The sequence below is a fragment of the Desmodus rotundus genome, chromosome 12, assembly GCF_022682495.2.
Source record: "Desmodus rotundus isolate HL8 chromosome 12, HLdesRot8A.1, whole genome shotgun sequence".
NCBI lineage: Eukaryota > Metazoa > Chordata > Mammalia > Chiroptera > Phyllostomidae > Desmodus > Desmodus rotundus.
Genome location: NC_071398.1, coordinates 75,317,794 through 75,342,095, shown reverse-complemented (window position 1 = coordinate 75,342,095; position 24,302 = coordinate 75,317,794). Strand labels below are relative to the sequence as shown.

The 24,302-nt window shown below is 46.8% G+C and overlaps 1 protein-coding gene across 1 annotated transcript in view; it reads right to left on the bottom strand.

Annotated features, from left to right (window-relative positions):
• KCNJ10 (potassium inwardly rectifying channel subfamily J member 10) overlaps positions 1 to 22,945 on the bottom strand; it is a 33,464-nt gene extending 10,519 nt beyond the window's left edge. Inside the window, exon 1 of the mRNA XM_024571311.3 lies at positions 22,731 to 22,945. The gene's annotated coding sequence lies outside the window, so the exon portion shown is untranslated. The remainder of the gene's footprint in view (positions 1 to 22,730) is intronic.
• Positions 22,946 to 24,302: the final 1,357 nt, after the last annotated feature.

The following is a 24,302-nucleotide window of genomic DNA, read 5'->3' as shown; positions in this document are numbered from 1 at the left end:
CCTTGTTGATTTGATCTCTACCACTGTTCTACATGGACCCCAGACTCCAGCCCTGTAAAGAGCATCACTTTCATCCTTTCTGCCTTTGCAGCTTCTTTCACATTGCCCAATTTCATGCCTATCTGATGACCTCCTACTCATCTTTCAAAACTCAAGTTTTAGCCACCCCTTTGAAGTTTTCCCTGACCAACAAAAAAATAGTTTTTCTTCTCCATCTCCTCACCTCCACCCCAGCATGGGTTTATTAAACAGGTCTTGTACACATTCCTATTTTAAAACATCGTAATGGACCTAGCTATTCCACTTCTGGGAATATATCCAAAGAAACCTGAAACAGTAATTTGAAACCCTATGTTCATTGCAGCATTACTTACAATATCCAAGATTTGGAAGCAACCCAAGTGTCCATCAGTGGATGAGTGGATAAATAAACGGAAGTACATTTACACAATGGAATATTATTCAGCTGTGAAAAAGCAGGGACTCTTACCCTTTGAGACAGCATGGATGGACCTGGAGAACATTATGCTAAGTGAAATAAGCCAGTCAGGGAAAGACAAATACCATATGATTTCACTCATATGTAGACTCTAATGAACAAAATAAACAAACAAAATAGAACAGAGTCACAGATACAGACTAGACAGACAGCTGTCAAAGGAGTGGTGGGTTGCAGGGCTGGGTAAAAATGATGACTAGATTAAGTAAAAAAAAGAAATAAAAGAGAAGAGAAGAGAAGAAGAGAAGAAAAGAAAAAACCTCATAGCCTCATAGACACAGACAACAGTATGGTGGTTACAAGAGGGAAAGGGGGTAGGGTAGGTGGAAGAGGGTATGGGAGGATAAATGGTGATGGAAGGAGACTTCACTTGGGTTTATGAACACACAATATAATATGCAGATGATATATTATAAAATTGTACACCTGAAACCTATATAATTTTATTAACCAATGTCACCCCAATAAATTCAATAAAAATAAAAATAAATAAACATCATAGTGTTTTGCAATGGTTTGTTGACATTGTTTGCCATCTGTGAGTTCTTAATTTAAAGCCACAGACTGTTTCCCCAGTACCAAGTACAGTTGGTTAAGAAAAACTGAATGAAAGAATGAATGAAAGCCTGATCGAGACAGGCCCAAGTGAGAGCAGCCTTGGTCTATATTGTGGGAGATGCCGAGTTTATGGAGATCTTCAGGTGAAACACGGCAGAGTGGCAGGGGCCCAAGTATATACAGGCTCCACTAATGGTGCAGATGTTTACAAATCCTTTTTTCAGAAGGTGAGAGAAAGCAAGCCCCAAGGTATCAGGACCAGCTGTCCTCTGGGTCAGCTGCTCCCTTTGCAGGCATATGGACAGGGAGAATTAGCCTTATAAATAGTTGTGAGCATTAGAGTGAGCTTTGTCAAATTAAGTGACAAGAAAAGATGCTTCAGCCCCCTTCCATGGGCAATGGTGGAGGTAGCAGGAAGAGTTGTGTACCTTCTCCTGAAACCCATCATGTTGGAGGGGCAGGGACATGACCCTGAGCAAAGAACTTTGTGCTTCCTCTGTGGCAAGAGCAACTTCACTAAAAGGAGCTTTAGGTACCAATACTAAATGCATTCATTTTCAAATGTGAGTGAATTCTCTTTCCTCTCCTACCTGCTTCTCCTTTTCAGTTTTCTAAATAATTAATGGTGCCATCATCCTCTGAGTTACCACATTGAGAATCGGGATCATCTCGAACTTTCTTTCCACAACTCAACATTCATCTGATGCCACATGCTGCAGATTTGTAACTTGTGCCACTTCCTCTTCAGTTCGTTGTCTTAATGCCTTCTGGTTAAATAACTGCATCAGCCTCCTACTCCTCTTCTGTCCCCATTCTTTCTCTCTGTAAATCCACACTATGCTTCTATTGGATTACTCTTCCTCAGTTATAACCCTGATCACAAATCAATGAGCATGTATCCAATACTTTGCAAAGTACTTCCACATTTCATTCTCATGGCATTCCTATAAAGTATTAAGATTATAATCCTTATTTTATGAATGAGGAAACTAAGGCTCAGAGAGATAATATGACTTCGTAAATTGTGGAACTGGACTCATGCTCAGGTCCTCTGTCTCCCAAACCCATCCACTTTTCATTATGCTATAAATGCCTCAGCTCCTTCCCCAGGCCAAAAGAGTTTAATGTCTCTGCGTTGAACCAAAGATGCCAAAGAGAGGCCAAACTCAGTCTGGCATATATGGCCTTCCTTGATCTGCTTCTAAACCTTCTTTCCAGCCTTATTTTCTACCTCTTCTCTCCTATGGCAAGCTTCAGGTATACCGACTATGGTTCCCTGTTTCCTGTTGTACATACCCATGCTCTTCTCTCTTCCTAGCCTCCCCTTTCTCCTTATCTCTACACATCCAAGATCTTTTTCAAAGGCCAGTTCAAATGGCCCAGTTGTCATAAAGCCTTCTTTCATCCCCACAGGCTTACTATCTCCCAGATATATGTCTATATGCACACACACAAACAGTTAAGCCTTGAACTGCACAGAGGTTAGTGGTGCTGACCACTGTGCAGTCAAAAACTTAAGTCAGTCTTTCACATACACAGACTCCCAACGGTGGATCAAAATGCAGTTGACCCTTGAACAAGGAGGGTTTGAATTGCATGGGTCCACTTATATGTAAATTTTTTAGCAAATACTATAAATGTATTTTCTCTTATGATGTTTAATAACATTTTCTTTTTTCTAGCTCTAACTTTATTGTAAGAATACAATATATAATACATACACAAAATATGTGTTAATTGACTGTTCATGTTATCAGTAAGGCTTCCAGTCAATAGCAGGCTATTAGTAGTTTTTAGGGAATCAAGTCATACACAGATTTTTAAGCTGTCCCTAACCCCACATAGTTCAAGGCTCAACTGTATATCCAGCTGTATCATTTATGGCCCATCTATTTGGCACATCATGTGTCTTCTACTACAAATAAGCTTACTGAAATAAGGATTCATGTGTATGTTTTGATTAGCCTGATGAATGATTAGCATAATGTATGACACATAAGAAGATGCTCAAGAAGTATTTTATGAGTGAATGAATGAACAGGACTCTCAAGAGGCTATCAATCTGGAAAGTGAAGAGGACTTTCAAAAGATTCCAGCTATCAATCTAAGAGAACTGATAATGGACCCCAACCTCATAGTAGGGCAGGGAAGTGTGGAAGCTCTTGTCCAGGGTAGGATGGGCTGAACTTCCCTCTGGTCCAGGGCCTCTCTCACTTTGGGGCCTTCTCATTCCCCCTTCTTGTTTATGTCTTCTCTTGATGTTTCTTATGATGTATACATGGAAACCCAATAACTAATTATCAACACTAATAGATATGCAGGTGAGCCAAATGTTCTCATCTGTAATGATGTTGCCTACCACACAGGAAGACTTGTGCAGTTTCAGCTGTGTTTTCATGCATTCATAAACATTTTTTTTTAGCATCAACTGGGTGCCAGATTCTAAATAAGACATTAGAATATGGAGATTAATTAGATATATATCCTGACCTTGAGGACCCTATAATCTAAAAAGGGAGGCAACCATAAAATAGGCATGAAGTGATAAGTGCTATAGAAGAGGTATCTATGAAGTGGTAGGGGAGTTTGCAAAGGGAAAGGTAACATCTAGCTTAAGGAAGTAGGGCTGGGAAAGAAATTAACAAGCATTCATTGAACACCTATTATGTGCTAGGAACTGGGCAAGGCTGTTGGTAATTTTTTTATGCTAACTCACATAATTCCCCAAACAATGCACCACTTATACCAGGAAACGTGATAACTAAGTAACAACCAGAAGTTGAGTTATTCCTACCTGTCTGACTGTCTCACTCAGGGAAGACTTTATAGAGAAAGGTGACATTGGGCTGGGCCTGAAGGATAGGCAAGACTTGAACCTTGGAGTTTGGGGTTTGGGGGTCAAAGAAAAGGCCCTTCCAGGGAAGGGCACAGTGTGAGTAAAAGGTATAACTGAGGAAATCCAGGGTCAGCCAGGCAGCAGAAGCCATTTGTTTTGGTTGTAGTTTTTGAAGCACATGAGAGATTTAATAAGCCAAATTGGGAAAACAGTGATGTACTCTGACCCCTAACACTCTCCTGTCCCATGTGTTTGAAGGTCATTTTGCTCAAATGAGGGGCAATAGCCACACTGCTTGGGAGTAGAAACCTGTGGCTTCTTCCCCATGGTGCTCTGGCCTGCTGGACATCCTTTCTTGGAGCCACCAGGTGACTTCTCTTTCTTTACTGTGGAGTCCTTCCTCTTCCTAATTTTGGTTCAGGGAAATAAAATGAGAGAGAAGGAGGAAACTGCCATTTACTAAAAATGCAACCAGCACTTCATATTTCATTTCTGCAACAACTCTGTAAAAGAGTTTTTCTCTTCATTTAATTACTGATGAAACTCAGGGCCAGGGAGACCAGGTGACACAACTTACAAGTAGCAGGGCTCAGACTAGTACATAGTTCTGGCTACATTTCAAAGTCCTTTACACTATGACTTCAGGTGAATCCTATAGTGAATTTGCCTTCACTAAGCAAATTCAACACAATAACCACAGAAGATGACACCTGGAGCATGCTAGCAGTGAGCAGAAACCATTGTGGTGCAAAAACTCACCAGCAATGATGCCCAAGATGTGTCTGATGGTTTGTGGTGAGGCTCTTTCTGTCACTACTTGATCCAGAATTCCTTCTCCTGGGTTTGCATGGCATGTCTTTATTCCCTCATTTCCTTCCCTAGGGCTCTGCTCCCAGCTCTCTTCCCATATCTTCTGTCATCTGTGCTGCCCTGCATGCCCCTCTGACACTTCTTGCTGACTCTTACTAAAGTGTTTCCCCACTTTGTCCTCTTTTTCGCCTTCCTCTTTGTCTTTTTATTCCCTACATATCTGTCTGGACTGTCCTTTCTCTTCATAGTTTCTTCAGCCTCCTATATCACATCCCGGAGAGCTGATTTTTGAAGATGGTAATATGGAGGAATAGTATGCTATTCATCTAATCACAACTCTGCCTTAAAATTTTGTACCATGCTATATCACCATCCACATGTCCTTATGAATGGAGATATTCTAAGCCCTGCAGTCTCCTGTTCTCCCTACTTCTTCCCTCTAGAAACAGCCTCTCAATTTAGGAATTTGGAAATAGGCTCCGATAGGCAGTTTTAACTCTAACTACTAACTAATCCATTGTTTTAGGTTTGAAGGTATTCCTGAACCAATCACTGTGGGGTACAGATAAATGAATAGGTAGATAGAAACAGGAAGCAGTAGTACCAGCTCACTCTCTGTCCCAGTATCTGCTAATCAAACTCAAATGCTGTGTGTTGAGAGAGCCCTATACACAAACAAAGGAGTATGAAGCACTATCAGTCTCAGAAGCTGAGGGTAGGCTGGTCTCTAAGCCTGCATTCATCTCAGAAAACTAAGTAAGGTACATGTCCAACATAGCATTCTGAGATGGAGTGAAAGAATCAGGCACAAGGGTAATTGAAGCCCCTGCCAGGAACTAGGAGGCAGAATTGCCTGCTGGAAGGTGGGCTGGAATGGGAAGCAAGAGACATAGGAGCCAGTCTCAACTCTGCCAATGACTAGCTGTGACCTTGGGCAAATCTCTAAACCTCTCAGGCCTTTATTTCTTTACCTGTGGAATAAGGGCATGGTTTCACTTGTCTCAAACCAGTGTGCCAGGAGGTACTCAAAGCCACAGGATTAAATTTCATGTACTTCCCTGAGATACCCATTTGACTTAAAGATTTTGAAGTAAAATCTTATTTTAATATTAAACAAGTGATGTATGATGGGGTAGAATAAAAATGCATAATTTAAAAGACAAAATGGATTTCAAAGATGCCCAATGCTTGACTCACCTCTGTATCCTTTGGGATATAATTCCCTTTCCTCTTCCTTTCAGAGGTGCTAGGTCAGTTTGGGAGAAGCTGTGTTTGGGAATTATCAAGGTCACTTCCAGCCTTAAAACTCTATGTCTAGCCTGAGTCCCTCCCACTGCAGTTTGGTCCCATCCCTACCACTGGCTTCAGTGGAGATAGGAAACAACTACTCAGCCTCCTCTTACCAACCATGTATCTCTTTTTTCAGATATGGAGCCCAATTTGAAGAGCGGGCTCCTTGGAAGACTCCAGAAGATCAGCTTGCATTGGAAGCTGAAAAGAAGCATCTCTGGGTTTTCAAATGTTCTTAATGAGAGAGAAAGTGGAAGAAATGTTGGGGGGTGTAAGAGGAAGGCCAGTAAGAAAAGCACTGAAGGATTATGTAAGCCCACAAGGTTGGAAGAAGTTGGATTTGGGGTTCTTTCTAAACTTGACGTCTTTATTCATTAATCTCCCTCCTGTCCTGCCCCAAAGAGAAATAAACAAATAGAAATTAAGCCAGATGCACACAAATCTTGAGTTGGGGAAAAAGTGGGCAGTGAGTGTGCCCAAGGCCTGCCTTGCCAGCTGAGTCACTGTTGCCTCTGACCCCCACCCTCAGGCCTCCATCCCCTTCCTTCCTATCCTCTAGCCTCAGCCTGACACCAAGGCCCTGGCCCAGGGAAGAATAGGCTTTTCTTTCCTTATGTCAACATTTGGAAAGTTCTCATAGTCTGATCAAAAGAAAGGATAAAAGCTTTCAGAGCATTTCCTGGGAGGCTGTGACCTCTGTCTGGCCCTTCTGACCCCGCTGTGTATTTTCTGGTCAAGCGAGGGAGGGACACAGAGATGAGGCCATGTCAGATGTTCTCCTCTGTCCAGAAACCACGCCTACCTGCCAATGTGGGCTGATCAGGACCACTGCCCCTTCCTCTGCCCCAATCCCAGGCAGTGCCTTTTGCCCCTGCAGGAACAGTACAGTGTTGCTGCAGAGAACTGCCCAGAGAGGGGCATCTCAGGGACACCCTCTGTCCCCAGCTGGAAAGGGAGGATGACTTCTTGGCATGTACAGCAAATGAGCACTCGCTCTTTGATGTACCTGCCCACCCCCTCCACCCCTCTCACAGCAACCTTCACCCCGAGTCATCACCGGGCCACAGTGTCTCCTGCTACCCACTGTCTAGAGCAGCAGGCTGCACATCCTGGTTCTGTTGAGGAGCTTGGCACTGAGCAGAGTTCTGTTGAGGACAAAGGATTCACCACAGCCTCCCTATCCCCAGCTCCAGCAATCCCAAGAGCCTTCTGTCCTGGCCCCATCTGGGCCCTGACCTCAGAAGAACATCTACTCAAAGATGTTAACCCATCCTTTGTCACCTCCACTAAAGAGCCAGAAAATCAGCATCAGTGCTAAGCTATAACTGGAAGCAATTAATAGTAATAACTTCTATTTTCATTGTTATTCTATTGTTATCTGTAAGACATGAGACACTGAAGAGGTTTTCAAGAACACTGGGGGAGATCTCCAAGGGTCTGGGCTGAGTTAGGTGGAAATAAGGCAATGATCACAATGTCTGTTCAGAATCTTTTGTTCATGTGATGGCCTTCCCTGGCTCTCTAATCACTTTTTAGAGAGCCATCACCATCACTGAGATAATCACCATCTGGCCTTGGTTCCTGAGACCTCCCACAGAGGGAATCTATACCCAACTGATCCCCAAATATACTGGTCCAGGGGCTCATACCAGTTCAGAGGTTAGAAATATTCTTCTGGACAGAGTCCTCTCTGGAGATTTCACCTCCCCCCCCCCCAGCTGCACTTACAGCAGAGGAGGCTGGTAATATTACACATGGGGGTAGGGGGAGCCAGAAGGTGAGGGGGAACTCCTCCAAACTTTAAGCTTCTCCAGTTATCTGCCCCTCTCTGTCTGCCCAGCACTGAAGATTTACCTTCTTACCACCAGGGGACAGGGCTTTCCAGCCCCATGGAAAGTCCCTTGGCTCTGTAGTTTGCCTTTGCTCATAGCCTCTTCCCACCCAAGCCCACTCCTTTTACTATCAGGTCAAACCATATCAAATTGCCAATTTGAAAAATTGGGTCCCACATCAGCAATATCAAATGGTTTAATCTACTAATATTTAATAATGATAAAATAAGAGTATCAGCCACCTGCAGATCATGAGGCTCTGCAGTCTACAAAACACATTAGAAATAATTCCACTTGACCCACACAGCCAGGTTGGGTGGCATCTGAGCAGAACTGAGCTCTCTTTAAGATCACAGCTGACCAATCATTAAATCCAAGGATGTTTTCTCAGTCCTTGATCTCAGCAATATCTCTACAACATTTGAAACTGATGATGAACTGGTCTGCTCTTCACACTTTTTCATTTGGTTCTTCCTGTGATTGGAATCTACTGATTTTGTAGACCTTGAATAGCCATTAAGTGTCCCTGCAGCTTCTAGACTTCGTGATTTGGGGTAAATCACTTAAACTCTCTGAGCTTCCATTTCCTTTATATGTAAAAAGGACATAATAATACCTCTATGGTATATATGGTATTGGGAGAATGAATTGAGAGCGAATATGTAAGAGCATTGTAAAAGCACTAAATGTGAGGAGAGTCTCATTGTTACTTTCTGACAGTGTTCTCCAAGGTTCCTTTTCCATTTAATTTTCATCCATCTTTCTGACTGTGGTCTCTCCTCTGCCCCTTACCTGTTGGTGTGTCTCAGGGATCCACCCTTGGCTGTCATCTCTAACCACTCCACTCTCCCTCCCTCAGCTGTTTCAACCCTTCCCATGGATTCCACTTCACTTCTGCCTATCTGTCTGAGTACCAACAGGCTCCCCCTATGTGAAGCATTCCAGTTTTAATGTGTCCAGACTCATGTCCTCTATGCTCAAAAGGGACTCTCTTCTGTTTTCCCTCTTGTTCACAGCATTACCACCCATTCAGTACCCTGCGTTTCTCCTTGCCCCTCATCCAATTGGTAACTAGGTCTTATCAATTCTGCCTCTGTGGGTGGGCGCCTCTCCATCTCCTTAGAGCCTCATATTCTCTTTCACCTAAAATGTTGCGAGGATCCCCTGCTTTTCCTGTCCCAGACTCACTTTCCTCACTTCCACCTACCCCACCTGCCATAGGACCTTTTCCATTGCTCCTGCTTTAAATCATTTAATGAGCCCCACAGCTATTGTAATAAAACCCAAACTCCTGACATAGCATTCAGAACACTTCACCATCTGATTCCACCCTAATTTTCAGTGTCTCCTTTGATATTTCCATTCACTCTTCAAAACATGGCTGCACTCTATTTGCATGTGCCATGCCTTTCCTTATGCAGTTCCCTCTGCCAGAATGCCCTCTGCAAGGACTTACACTCCCTCTATGTTGTTAGGACATTTTGCCACCTTATCGATATAGTGCATCTTTGTCCTTCTCAAAAAATTGTGAGCTCTTTGAAAGAGACTATTAGTTTTCTTTTTGAAGCTGGTACCTTTTCATTTAGCTGAATTGATTAGTATAAAAAATGACTTGGACTTGAAATCCCTGCTCTGATTCTGAGCTAGAAATGTCAACCATAAAGCATGTAGGCCACCACTTACACTGCCCCTCACCTTTAACAGATATCACTAATTTATCACAGTACTTTATTTCTCACTGAACCTCAGAATTTTCTCAACATGGTGATACAGACAGCCATTTTCAATCAAATGGAGTGGCCTAGCAAATGAAACCTATTTGTTATCCTGGCATGTCTGGGTCACGGCCAAAGGTCTCTATCTGTTCTTCTTTCCCACTGTTTGCCATCCTGGTCTGTGTCATTTACTAGCTAATGGAAACTTCAGTCAATCTCTTAATCTCTCTAGGGCTCAGTTTCCTCACCTAAGGAGGCAATAAAACCTTCCATTGTGTGGTCAGGGTTACATGAGATAAAGTATGTGAAATCTTTAAGGGTCTTAGTCAAATATAAAATATTATTAGCCTACTTTGCAGATGAAGAAAAGTATCTACTAAATTAGGAAAACAAGGGCTCAGACAGGTAAAATACAATAACTTGCTGACAGTTATTTAACAGCTGAGCCAAAACCTCTGCCTCCAGTCTTATGGAATTTGTCACATTGTTTCTCCACACCCCAGTGGGATTGATGATGCTCAAGGTTAACCCCTGCCTTATTTCTCCTTTCTCTAGGGGAGCAGTGATTTGTGGGGTAGGATGTACCATACCCCCAGAATTGGAGGAGCCTTCCAAACACTATGCTTTATCCCACCTCCCCTTAATTCCTGAGAGGAGAGTCCCTCCAAAAGCCTCCCCACCTGCTGAGAGGTAAGGGGTGTGCTATGAGGGATACTGCATGGAGCTAAGTTCCTCAGCTACTGCCCTTTGGCCCCTTGCCCTCCTGCTTGTCCCCAGTCTTGGTGGCTCCAGATAGCTGGCAGGCTTCTCAAAGCCCAGTATGGCCAGGCCTCAGAAGATAAGGTATTTGGGGTGAAGGCCAGTGAGCCACTGAGCTGTCACCAGATATGCTACTAGAGTCTGAGAAACCAAAGAAGGGCCAAGTTGATGGGACCTGTTCCTTAGGGTCCCAGAACCAGAGGTTCCCTACCCGAGAGAAGAAAGGCAGGTCAACTAAATCCTAGCTAAAGGCCCCTTCTATATACACTTTCTTCTCTGTGATCTTATAGGTTGCATTGGCCAGTGATGAGGGAGGACGTGGGCCTAGTTGGTGGGGGCTCCAAGAGGCAGTGTAGGAGGAGGCAGGAGAGTCACTCTCCAGTATGGAAGCACCCTCAGGAGCTGCTCCCATTGGAGTAATTTCATCTTACCACTCCTTCCAGGAAGAACCATGCCCATCTTCCCAAACAGGAGAATCTTCTCTGAACTAATTCTTAACCTATGTTTTGTTTATCTTTGTGTCCTCCTCAGTGCCTAATAGAGCTTTGCTTAAAAGAGTCTGTAAGATTGGTCTTCTACGTTTCTTTTTCTTCCCTCAGGCCCCTTTTTGATGTGTAACATGCTTCCTTCTTGGGAAGTTCTCTCTCCAAGCTTCCTATTGAAATTTCAACCTCCCGACATTTAGGGGCACTAATTTGGTCTCCCCAACATCCTTTATGACAGGCTGAAAAGCTGTCTTTTCCCTAGTTTCCCTCAGTCCTCACTCCACATTGCCCTCTCCCAACTCTCTGTAGTAAGGGGGCCACATGGGGGAAATGAAGGCCCAAATAGAGTGCAAAATACTCAACAGTAGGGCCTCAATGCCAGAAATCCAGTCTTCTTTGGGGCGGTAAATTCCTCTTCCACAGTGCAGAGAGGCAGAAAACTTCAGACCCAGACCAAAAACTGCTCCAGAGTTGGACAACTTTGGACTTGAGCTTCTCCCTGGACCAACAAGGCCCTTATGAGGAACCCAGTGGTTCTTTGTACCCAGTGACCAAGGACAAGAGAACTGAGACTTGTGAGTAAAGGAGAAAGAGTAGGAAAAGGAAGATAGAGGGGAAGCAGAGGGGCACCAGCTGTTAAGCCCCTTGAATTATAAGTGGGACAGAGACCATAATAACCTGAACTGTGCTCTACTTTCTCTTACCAACAACAGTTCTTGGCAAATAACAGGGCCTTCACTGTGGAGCACTCTTCTTCTTCTCACTTTGCTTAATTTCTACACCCAATCTGGCCTCATCTTAGATGTCACTTTCTCTGGGAAGCCCTTCTGAATGCCCACACCCCCAGTAGGATTTGCAACCCATACTCTGTGCTCCCATAGTACCATGGACTTTCCCACTTCCGCTCCTTCGATGAATCAGCCTTGTGTGTGGAGACTGGGCACCACATCATCCTATCCTGCCTGTGAGGTGGGTAGTGCCATTACCTCATATGATGCAGAAACCAGACTCTGAAAGAGTGGCTGACTTGTCCAGGAGGCCCACTAGGAAGCTGAACCCAGGCCTGCTTAAACAGAAGTCCTTGCTTTTCACCTTGCTACCACCATACGGTCATAGAACATCCATGCTGGGAGGCACTCATGGTCATCCCATTCAATTCCCTCATTTTACTGAAAAAGCAGCCCAGGTCTAGAAAAGCTGAGTAACTTTCCCATGACCACACAGCTGGCTAGTAGCACACATGATTTTAATCAAAACTAGAGCAATAACCCTGAACTTCTTTCTCATCCCAACCCCTCTCTTCCTACAAGATCCTTTTTTGACCTTGGGGTTCTGAAGGGCCAAGTGGTGGGGAGCCAACCTTGGAACATTGTCCATTGACTCTTCCCCTGTCCAACCACAGCCACAGCCCAGGAGGTGTTCAATGTGCCCGGCCCATCACCAGGTATCAGAAATCCTCCTCACCCCTTTAGCAGCTGGCCCAGAAATACACCATCAAGATCATAAACAACAGCAAATAGCTGGCCCAGAGGGAGGGGGCAGATTCAATGATGTTTTCTGCTCAGGGTATGACAATGGGTAAGAGCATTCTTTGAGATAGCTGGAAATCCCATGGCCCACAGGGGCTCTGTGCCACCAGCCTTTGTTCAATAGGAGACCTCTCTTTTTCATCAGGGGGTGTGAGTTTTCTACCTCTTTCTATCCTTCCCCTTTGCCTAGAAATACCTTATATCCAGGACGTGCTTTCCTATTATGTCAAAATTTACCAGCTGTTGCATAAGCAGTTTATCCCTATTTTTACCCTCGGTGAAGATAGAGACACATAGGTACACTGTACTTAGGATGCATATCCAGGAAATGGAGTCACCTTCCCTGAGAGGGGTTGTTTCAACTTTCTTTCCTTCGCAGGGCTCCTGGTTCATGTACGGAGAGCAACCTGACCTTCACTCACAGAATTCTAAGGGGACCACCTGGGGAGGAATATCTCTACCCCCTTTCCAACTTTCTACTTATTTTTTATTCACTTTCCTTGTTTTAAGAGAGGGATGGGGTAGGGGTAGCATGAGGACACTGACTAGATGCAGAACTAGATTCAGAGGTTACTATATCCCTGTCCTCCCTCTTTCAGTAGCTAACCGCCTGAGTGCAGCTGGAAGAGTTGAAGTTATACTTAAGGCGGGCCTCTTTCTCCAACAGCGGACATTAGAAGGGGCATTTGGAGGCAGAAGAACCATCCCAGGGTATAAGGGTAGGGAAGGTGTGTTGTGGATGAGATGGCGTAAGCAAAATCCTGTAGCCACAGAGAGAATTCTAAGTGAGGAGTAGAGTTAAGGAATAGAAGGGTCCTGCAAGTGTGTGAGCCATTCTGATGTAAGGGAAACATCATGTCATCAGTGTTTGATAACATTAGCAAGTAATCAAACCAATATTATCTTAGCTCTCCATCTGATGGAATTTCTGCCACTGTGACCCCATCTACCACCCAAGGTCCCAACAAAGCATTGTGAAGGTAGACCTCAAATTCTTGGGGCTCTGGTGAGCCCTCCATCTAACTCCCTTTTCAGGGCACCTGCTATGGGCTTCCAGAAGATGCCTCAGACCAGAATAGTAGGAGAGGAATAGACACCCTCTACAGATCCTTATACAGACATAGGTTATTAGCAGGGAGGATCATAGCCATGCATCATGAAGGACTTGTAATCAATAGAGTCTCAGATTCTAAACCCTAGCAAGAAGGCAGTAGGGCTTCTCTCTCTCTAGCCATCCAAAGTCAGGAGGAGAACAGGGCTAAGGGGATGGGAGGGAATGAAAAGATCTAGGCTCACTCTGCCTAGAGGCAGTGGAAGGGTCAAGGTGACCTTTTGAAGTTCTTTCTAGACCCAGAATCCTATTTAAGTTTCCTGTACGTGTTGTTCGCCCTACCTACCACCCCACCATGCTCCCACTCCTTCCCAAGGAAGGTGGGTAAAAGAACTCTGTGAAAATTCCATATAGGGTCATCTGAATGAAGCCACAAGGCAGATAATGACCCTCAAAAATCACAAAAAAAACCCACCTATAGGCAAGAAACTTCCATTCTCATTCCAGCCTTGTCACCTGGACACATCATTTTACCTCTCACAAGGGAAATGATAAGTGTTCCATCTACTTCACAAGGCCATGAGGGGCTGTGACTTATCTACATGCACCGGGCAAATGCAAGGATGGTTCCCCTGGGCCTGTGCTGTAGCAGGCCAGGGTTTGGTCATGCGCACAGAGCTCCTCCAGCATGTTTGGCTCTGCTCAGGTGGGGATGGGAGGGAGCTGGGCACAGGGACTTTAGCCCACCCAACTCCTTCACGGTCAGGTCGGGGGCACCATGCTCAGAGTTCAGCAGAGGCCATGTCTGTGGTTAACGTATAAACAGGTGGGTTTGGGGCAGCCGGACATTCCCTGCCCCAGGGCCACATTCTTGAGGTCACAACAAGTGCAAACTTGTTATAACCTGTGTTGGAGCAGCAGGGGGCAGCGAGGGCATGGGGAGGGGGGTGGAATGGTGCTGAGCTGGCTGAGGCTGGTAGAGGGGGTACAAGAGGGGAAAAGGGGGTTGGGTGGAGGGTGGGTACGCAGGGACATCTGCTAGTGGATGGTGGCAGACACGCAGGTCTGTGGACCTGGGGCAGCCTCTGTGTCTGGGCATATCTGCTCCCCATGCCATGTGTGGGGCTGCATAGATGAGTGTGTGCCTGTGTGCCTCTGCATATATGAGTCCTGCAGTTGTTGGGGGAGGAGAGGTGGCAGCCAGGCCCAGCTGGGTAAGTTGAGCAGAGGAGGGGGCAGGCTGTGTCCCTTCTCTTCTCCAACTTTGTTCACAAGCTGCCCCTGCCCTGCCAGCTGGGGCCTCTACCCTCCATGTGCCCATTTCCCCAGCCTGCCTAAGAGAAGGGAGGATGCTTCCTGCCCTCCCCGTTCCCCACCCCAGCTCTGGGCCCACTCCCCCATGCTCTCTGAGCCCTCTGAACACTGGGGCGTGTGGGGGTTGGTGGTGGGGGCAGGCTCTGAAAGCAGGTGACTGTTTGGGGGAACTTGGGGACAGAGCCCCCATTGTGCCCGCCCCAGAGCCACCTCAATGGAGCTCTCTGGCACAAAGCGTCTTTGACAATGGGCAGGACATTAGTATGCAGAGCCAGCCCCTCAGCCCTCTCCGGTCCTCCAGCCCAGGGGCAGGAGGTAGGGGGCTGCTGGCAATGCCAGTGGAGGCAGGGGGTGGGGCAGGGCTGAGACTGAATTGATCTTAGCCCACAAGGGCTCCCTGGGGGGTACTACCCAGGAGACAGGGCAAGGAGACTAGAGCAGAGCCCCCAAACTTGCCAGAAAGGACTTTGCAAGTGGAAAAAGCCACAGGGACTGGTAGCGATAGGAGAGGAGGGACTGTGGGAGGCCAGGCTCCTTGCTTCCAGGCAGGCTCTAGAAAGAAGTAGTGGGCAGTCTGAGCCCACCTACTTTTTTGCCTCAGTTTTACCCTTTATTCAAGGGAATTATGTGGGCAGGAGAAGAAAAACAGAGCAACAGACAGCAAGATCTCAAACCTAAGCCCACCATATCTCAGAGTTGTCAAGTATGGGGGTTGTGGGTAGGAGCTGAACCTCCAGAATGCAGAATGGGTGTGCACTCAGGCCTGGAGGATCTGAGCTTCTAATGAAGGTGGTGCCTGCAGCCCAGGTTAAGGAAATTTGGCTGAAGGGCCCAAGAGCCAGGACTACCTCTTCCTCAGTGTGTGTCTGTCTGTCTCCCCATGCTGTGGGGAGAGGCTTCTCTTCTCCTGCCCAGGAGACCCCCAGCCCTTCCCCAACCTCCATTATCACCCTCAACACTGCCAGCTGACTTTCCCAAGATGCAGTGTCCTGCCCTCAGCACAGAAGGCAGGTCAGGAGAGCCTGGGAAAGTGAGTGCGCCCTGGAGTGGTGGGACCACTGAGAGTAGACAATGCTCTGGGAAGAGGCTACAGGCACCACATGAGAAGCACTGTTGCCCTATCACAGACTTCCTCTGCCCTAGGTCCAGGAACCCTCAGGAGAAAGTGCTGGGGCCACTTTACAGAACTGTTCCCCATAAGACAAGACAGAAAGATCCTCTGGGCTTAAGCAGGTCTTCTGGCTTTCTCCTCTTCCTGGGATGTCAGGAAGTCCTCCAGGCTATCTGCCCTCAAGGCTTCCTGATTTACTCCCATGAACTTTGGAGCTCTGGATGGCTCACCTGGATTGCTGGGGGAAAGGTAAGATCTGCTTGGGTTTATTTCCCCCACTGGAAAGGTCTGGTGGGGAGAGCACAGGGCTAGGAGATGAACTCCTGTGTTTAGGGTCCAACAACCCTGTTAACTTTTCCTGGGAGCTGGTACAAGTACTTTCCCTGTCTGGGTCAAGAAGCCCTATCTGTAATGTGAAGTATTACATTACAGATGGGAATGGGAATGGGAAGGATTACCTCTGTAGCTCCCTGCTTTCTGGGCCAATGGGCAGTGAACTCAGAGAGTAAGGCTCTGGAATTTAATAAGAGCTTACTTTATTCAGCACCATGCTAAGACCTTTTCTAGTATTATGTTATTTAGTTCTCAGCAACTCTAAAAAAGTAGACATTTTAAGCCCTATTTATAAATGAGGAAACTGAAAGACAGAGATGTTAATAATCTGTCCAAGGTCACACAGCTAGTGAGTGGTAAAATTGAAATTCAAGCTCAATTTTAGTAGGTAGTCTGTCTCCAGAGCCCATGATTAACCATGGCCCCAAAATTCATCCCTAGTGAAAACATTAAAAAACCCATGGGCAATGGAGAAAGATCAGCCAGAATATCCGGATTGGCCAAGACTTTTTCCAACTGTTTCCTGAGGTTCCTCTAGACTAGTAATTCCCAAAGTATGGTCTGGGGCCCCTGGAGGTTCCTGAGACCCTTTCAGAGGCTCTTTCAGGTCAAACCCATCTTTATAATAATGCTAATATGTTGTTTGCTTTTTTAACTTATTCTCTCATGAGTATTCAGAGTTTTCCAGAAGCTATAATATCGTTGAATGCAGACACAGACACAAGAAATCAACTGTCTTCTATTAAGCCAGCCATTAAAAGAGTTGTGAAAATGCAAGACAATGACACTCTTCTTACTAAAGTTTTTGTTTGTTTTTAAAATATAGCTATTTTTCATTTAAAGTGTAACTTATATTGACATGCAATGGTTTTGTTGTTGTTGTTTTTTAATCCTTACCTGAGGACTTGCTCATTGATTTTAGAGAGAGGGGAAGGAAGGAAAAGGGAGAGAAACATTGATGTGAGAGAGAGACATTGATCAGTTACCTCTTGTCACCCTCTCATATGCACCCCGACCAGGGAGCAAACATGCAACCCAGGCATGTGCCCTACCCAGAAATCAAACCCATGACCCTTTGGTTCACAGGACAATATTCCAACCAACCGAGCTACACTGACCAGGGTTGTTGTTATTTTTAAATGAATTAATAACTAGTTAAGACTCCTAGTTCTTATTTCTTTTTTTAAAGATTTGGGTTTCTTTTAAAAAAGAGGGAGAGAAACATCAGTGTGAGAGAGAAACATCAACTGGTTGCCTCTTGTATGCACCACAACCAGGAACCGAACCCACAACTCAGGCACATGCCCTGACTGGGAATTAAACTGGGGCCCTTTTGATTTGCAGAACAATGCCCAACCAACCAAGCCACACTGGTCATGGCCTCAGTCCTTATTTCTAACATATCAATAGTTATAACCCATATAAGCAAAAGCTCTTTGGTATCTTCAATAATTTTTAAAAATGTAAAGGGGTCCTAAGATCAAAAAGTTTGAGAGCAACCACCCTAGGCCCAATATACTTGCCTTCTCTTCTTGCCAGTTGCCCATGTCTTTTTTTTATCACAGGGTCAAATGGGGAGGTTTAGACATGGGGAGGTTTAGACATGGGAAGGAGGTATGTGCTGTGGTCTTGTGGTTCGGAATAGCATCAGGGGTAGAGATAGAAATTAGGGGTTCTAGGGTCTGCAGCTTTTAATCTTCGGGTGATTTTGTCTCCACAGGATGGGGTGATTGCTAGGAGAGGGATTTCTCTTGAGTCCCTTAAGAGTTGGATAATGAGGTCTTACATATACCCTGTACCAGGACACTCATAGCATCTAAAGCAAGGTCCCCCCCGCCCACCTCCCCCAGAATCAACAATCAGAAAGATTTCCTAGGAAGAACCAGACTGGTCAGCAGGAACTCTGGAACCAAAGGTCTAATGCAGAAAAAGATGACTTTGCTTCAGGGAGTCTGCAATCTGATACGGGTAGAAGCCTAACCCTGGAGGAGCCCCTATGTAATGAGGCAGACAAGATGTCCCCTCCAACATCACCACTCCATTGAGCATCCTGGGCAAAGTTACAGACACAAGGGACAAGGATGCTGAGGAGAAGGGGATACAAGATGACAGAGCAGATAGGGAAACAGAGGAATGGAGATTGGCAGGAGGGGTAAGACTTGGAATAGCCTGTGTGAAGGCCCAGAGTGGGAGAAAGAGTGTGACTCAGAATTGCCATTGAATATATTCCCCTGGAACAAGATCTGAATAGGGCAGTCCCCAAAAATGGGGGTGCTGGAGGGGACAGGGGGAAGGCTTACGAAAAGTATCTTGAAGACTATGATTGGGAGTTTTCATCTGAAAACCAACAGGGATACAATAGGTAGGAAAGGAGCAAGATAAAACTGATTCTTCATGGTGACAATTCAGGGAGAATTTTGTGGTAGAAAGGGAATCAAGGAAAGGGACAGGCTAAAGTTAGGGAGGTCGTTATTTGGGCATCCCAGCTGACGAGATGGACAAACTAACAGAAGAATCTGGGGAGGGCACATACACCTGAGAGAAAGTGTGAGGGGTGGGGGGAACCTAGGCAGGGAGAGGAACAGGCAGGGTCGTTCGGGGAAAGGGGTGAAAGGTAGGATAGAGAGAAGCTGAAAGAGAGAAGTTGTGCAGAATGGGGAAAGAGACTATCTAAGCTGCAGAGGTGTCAAACTAATTTTCACTGGTGGGCCACATCAGCCTTGCAGTTGCCTTCAAAGGGCCAAATGCAATTTTAGGATTGTATAAATGTAACTACTCCTTCACTAGGGGCAAGGAGCTCAGCGCTGCTACCAGGTAGAAACAAGGTACCAGGCCGGATAAAACAAGGTGGAGCGCTAGATTTGACCTTTGGCCCTTGTGTTTGCCACCTGTGATCTAAGGGAAGAAGTTCAACAGCTCAGTTATTGAATTCAAGTTGAGATAACATATCTTCTTGGTGAAAACTTTGGGAGGAAGGGGCTATGAGTGTGGAGACCCAGGCCCTGGTGCTGGTCAGCCTGTTGGAATAAAGAGAGGAAACTCATCTTAAACTACATGATAATTCTCCCATCTTCCCAAACTCTATAACGGTGTGGGGATGGTGATCTAGGACCTCAGAAAAACCACAGTGAAGGGCTGGGGCAAGGCATAGGAGCCAGGAAAGATGACAGAGTAGAAAGAGTCAGAGCACTTTCTCCAGGTTAAGCACCATTCCAAGCCCTTTACAAATATTGGCTCTTTCAGTCCACAACTATTATTAGCTCCATTGTAAGGATGAGGAGACTTGTGTAGCTAAGTGGTGAAACCAGAATTTAAACCCAGGAAGTCTGACTCCAAAGCTATGCTCTTAACCACTATGTCTACTGCTTCTCAGGCAATGCTAGAGCAGAAAGGACTCAGGGAGAACATTGTGGAATGGGGACAGCCATTCCGGAGAGGTCTCTTGACAGCTGCCACAATAATCCCTGCACTTATCTGAGCTTCACAGCTCCCCTCAGAAATCTACATGGTGGGCTTTTTTGTTCTGGGATTTTAGTTTTCATTTTTGTCCAGAAGGTGGTCTCCCTTTCTTTCCCAATCCTTATTTTAGATTTCTCTCCTTTTATGAGAAGTGCTTCCTGAAATCTAACCTAAGTTCCTCCAACTGCAGCCTCACTCCTTTACCAGGTCCTCTGCCATTGGAAGAGGAGCAGATGGCCATTATACATCCTTTCTATGTTTCACCTTTTTAGAGGCCTGAAGTGTTAATTCAGGTCTCTCAGGGTCCATCTTCTTGAATCTCTTTCTGCAAACCACACAGTTCAGTTCTTACTTGTCTCCTGCATTCCAGAGCCAGCCCCTCCCACCTCCCCACCACCTCAAATCCAGCTCCAAGCTGGCAGACACCCACGGGAGAGTTTTTCCCACAATCCCTTTCTCTTTGCCCTTTCAAGGTTCTGATGGGGGGAGGGGATGAAGAGGGGACACTTAGATGCACTGTCTCCATGAAGAATGGTGGCAACACATATATTAAACTCAGATGAATAAATATTGGCCTGTGGTAGAGTGGGGTGATATGTTAAACTCAAAAAGCTCTGATTCTTAGCAGCTGCCCAAGCCAGCCACCCTTCATTGGGTGTTTTTGAAACACTTGGATTCCAATCTTCCTGCTGTTTCATCTCAGTGGTGTGCCTTGTATGATCCCTTCTCACTACCCCCTTCCAGGGCCTCACCACTGTCCTGGACAGCTTGGCCTCAGACTGGACAGTAACACTGACCAGTCAGGCAAGAGAAGAATCTAGGCCAGGGAAGGGAGGGAGAGTGGAGGTTTTTTCTTCTGTCCTAAATAACCCTTGGCAGGAGAGTTGAGGAGTACCATTGCCCAATGTCTCTTTCCCTCCCCACCAGGGGGCTCAGCCTATCTTCCATCTTGTGCACATTTTGCTAGGAGACCCAGAAAGCCTTTTTCCTCTGAGGAAGTGGGAGTTCCGGCATGACTCACCCCCCAGAGTCCTAAATCCCTTATCCCACCACTCCCAGGATGATCACAGGGGACTTCATCTGAGCCCACTCAGATCCATGTCCCAGCTACTCTGGTCCTTGGGGACAGCAAGGGAAGGAGGCCTCTGGGTCTTCTGCCAGGCTTTTTCCTTGTAGCCCAATCCAACCAGGCTGGAGCTATAAATGAACTCCTGTACAGAAGGTAGCAGGTGCTATTCACTGGGGCACAGGGACAAGATGGAGGATGCCAAAGGGCAGACAACAAATCACATGTGTCAATAGACTGGATGTGGGGGTGAAGTTGAGGAGATGGAGTTTTTCCTCAGGGTAGGGGCAGCAGTGGGATTGTGCATTAGAACCACAGAAGGAATGGAACCATAACCCTGCCTCCCCCCTCCACTCAGTAGTCATTGCCATTTGATATCCACTGAGACAAGTTGGCTGCTCAGACTCTGGGTGGGGGCTGGGGGATGGCTCAGAAAACAGCAGCTCCTTTCAGGACCCAGGTTGGCAAGAGCTTTGGGAGGCTGGACTGGCCCAGATCACCACCCCCCACATCCCCTCTCTCCCTCCCTCACCACCACCACCAAAGGACTGGGGGCGGGGGGTGGAGCGCAGGGAGGAGTTGGCACAGCCTGGGCCATGCCTGTTGCCTCTACAGACCAGCCCTGGCCCTTCTCCCTGGGGTAGCGCCTTCCCTCCCCCTCCTTCTTCATTTCCTCCTCCATGAAAAACTAGCTATGAGCCAGGACACTTGCTTCCTTCTACACTTGGTCCCTCATACCCTGCCTATACTCTTAGGAATTAAAAAGTCCTACTCCTCATCACAGGATGGTGGCCTCCATCATGCCAGGAACATGTTTAGAAATCTCTGGAGATCAGAAAAAGGGTTTGGGGATGAAACTAAAGGGAATTCAGTGGTGGCTGCTGGTCCCTCCTCAGGCTGGTCTTGACACCCACTCCAGGCCCTCCTCAGCACACTTAAGCAAGGGGCATTCCTCACAGAAAGGCACCAAATCTCCCATCATCATCTCCCTCCCATCCAGAACTGCCTAAAAACAGTCCAGGGAGTGGGGGGGAATTCAAACCCCACAACCAAAGCAGACCATCCAAAAATCTTTAGCCAGAATTTGTATTGATGAGCAACATAATCAGGCTTTAAGCCTTGGCCTTCTTTGGGTCCAAATTCATACTGGCTTCTTCAGCAATCCCAGTTCACCATCTCCGTCAGTCTGCCTGGGGTACTTCATTAACAAGAATGAAATCTCAAGATAAGAGAGGCCCTAATCCCACTTTTGCCCATCTTTGTCCTTCTATCCATCCCAGAGTTCAGCTCTCCTCCCCCTCCCCCAAATCAGGAAGTTCTCTCATTTCTTTCCTTACACAGGTGCCCTTGGTTAGTTCCTGATGGGCAGAAGGGATGGGAAAGGAAGGTCATCTCCATCTGAAGGTGAATGTTTGGGTGCAATCTGCTCTTCCTCTAGCTGGAGTGGCCCTGCTGCTTTCCTCCTAAGGATCTTAGTGTGAAACAGCTGGGGGAGGGGAGTAGAAATTAGGAGGAGTGTCTTGAAGTGGAGTAGGAATGGAGGGAAAAGACTGGGTGGGCAGGGGTCCCAAGCACACCAGGTTATTGAGGATCCCTAGTCCAAGTTGTTTTTTTTCTTTCCATGTGTGAACTAGTGGTAAGTGGGTGTCGCTATGTGAGTGTCACTGTATAAGGAGGGGGCAAGTGCTGGGCATGGGAATGGGAGTAACCTGATGATCCTGGGAAGCGGGGGCGCTGTCTGGAGTGCCAGTGTGGGGATGCATGGTTACAGGTGGTGGTCCCAGCATTTGTTGGAGGAGCTGTGATGCAACTGCAGGGCCACGCAGTGGGAAGGAGCATCAGGAAAGGCCCTTCCTTAGCCTAAAGGGCTGAGGTAACCAACTTGGCTTACCTTCTGGGAGCCCTTCCCAGGAGGGTCAGTGTGGGGCCGCCTAACGTGGGAGGCTGTGGAACAGAGCCATTCTGCTGAGACCAGCCGGGGTAGAGACGGAGGGACTTGGGGCCCCGATCTCCCTGAAGTGTAAGGAAGACAGGACCCCGGCCGGGCGTCAGCACTCCCTCCCTCATTAGGGCCAGGGCTTACCTTGGGTCCTTGTGGAGTGGCCCTTCAGATAGGCAGCAGGACTGACAGATGGACGGGGAGGACAGGAGTGAGGAAGGAGCTGTGCGATGTGCAGGGCCGGGACTCTTAAACCGGAGCTGGGATCAGATAAGGGCTGGTCCGAGGGCCAGGGCCGGGGTCGGGCCGGCTGGGGGCAGAGCTGGGCCGGGCCGGGCCGGGCCGCCCCCTCCCTTCACAGCTCCGGAGCCAAACTTTGTGTGAATGGAGGGCTCGGAGTGGGGCCGGGAGGGCGGGGCGGGAGGCTCGGGACCAGCCAATAAGAGCGTGGAGCGCCAGGCCCGCGCCGCGGGAATTGGAGGGCCTTGGGCAGAGGGCGGGGTTAAAGGAGCGAAGGAGTGGAGCCCAGACCCAGGGAGACGCAAGGCAGAGCTCAACACCCGAAGACTGAGAACTAGACAGGCTCGGGGGAAAGAGAGAAGAGACGATCCACGAAGCGATAGCAGCTGCGCTGGCAAGATGACAGGGAAGAGAGAAGGAAGGAGGCGGTCTTGACAGAGTTGGGAACCGAGCGGGGACCGACGGGGACGGGCCTGGACCGAGTTAATGAGGTGGAAATGAATTCAGGGTATCCCAATTGGGTGAACAGGGGCTGCGCAACTGGGGCTACAGGATTCTATCTTTCAGCACAGTTTCCGTGTGTTCACTGTTCCCTAAGCACTGGGTGAAGTCCTGGATGCGAGATGCGCAAAACACCATCTCCACCTGCAGCATCTAGGTCTGGAAGGAGAGGGCGCTGGAGGCGTCAGAAAGTGAAAGATCGCTCTACTTATAGGGGGGGTCCTAGCAGATGTGGGAGGACCCAAGTGACATCTAAAGAATGCAGAAGTCTCAGGTACTGGGAGATGATGGGGAGGGTACTTGAGGCAGAGGGAACCTCATTCAAATCCAGAGGGGACATGAAAATACAAGTCTGCTTGGGATAATGCAGCAACTGGTCCATTGGATGAGAGGACAGGGTGGTGGTTCTCAGCCTTTACATCACCAACGACTTCTCTCATTATCTGAATTCATGTTTTTTAAAAAATTCTTATTTAATTTACTGGGGTGACATTGGTTAATCAAATTATATAGGTTTTAAGTGTACAATTCTATGGTACATCATCTATAAATTGTATTGTGTGTTCACCACCCAAAGTCAAGTCTCTTTCCATCACCATTTATCCCCTCTACCCTCTTGTGTCTGCCCTCATCCCCGTTTCCTTCTGGTAATCACTATACTGTTGTCCGTGTCTATCAGTTTCATTATTTGTTTCCACCTTTTCACCCAACCCCCCTCCCCGAATTCATGTTTTAAGAGGTTTTTATTGCCAATCTACCTCCGCCCTTGGTGTTTATTAAGAAAGAAAATAATTATTGCCCCATTTCTATTCATAATGAATATTTAACTACTAATCAGTAATCAGTATTACCACACTGAGTTGGTATAAATCTTGAAAAAAAAACAAAGAAACTTCAAATTTTAGCTTAGTGCAACCTCAAAAAGCCATATGATGGATAAATGTACATTTCAAATAGAGCCTAAGGCTGGGGGAG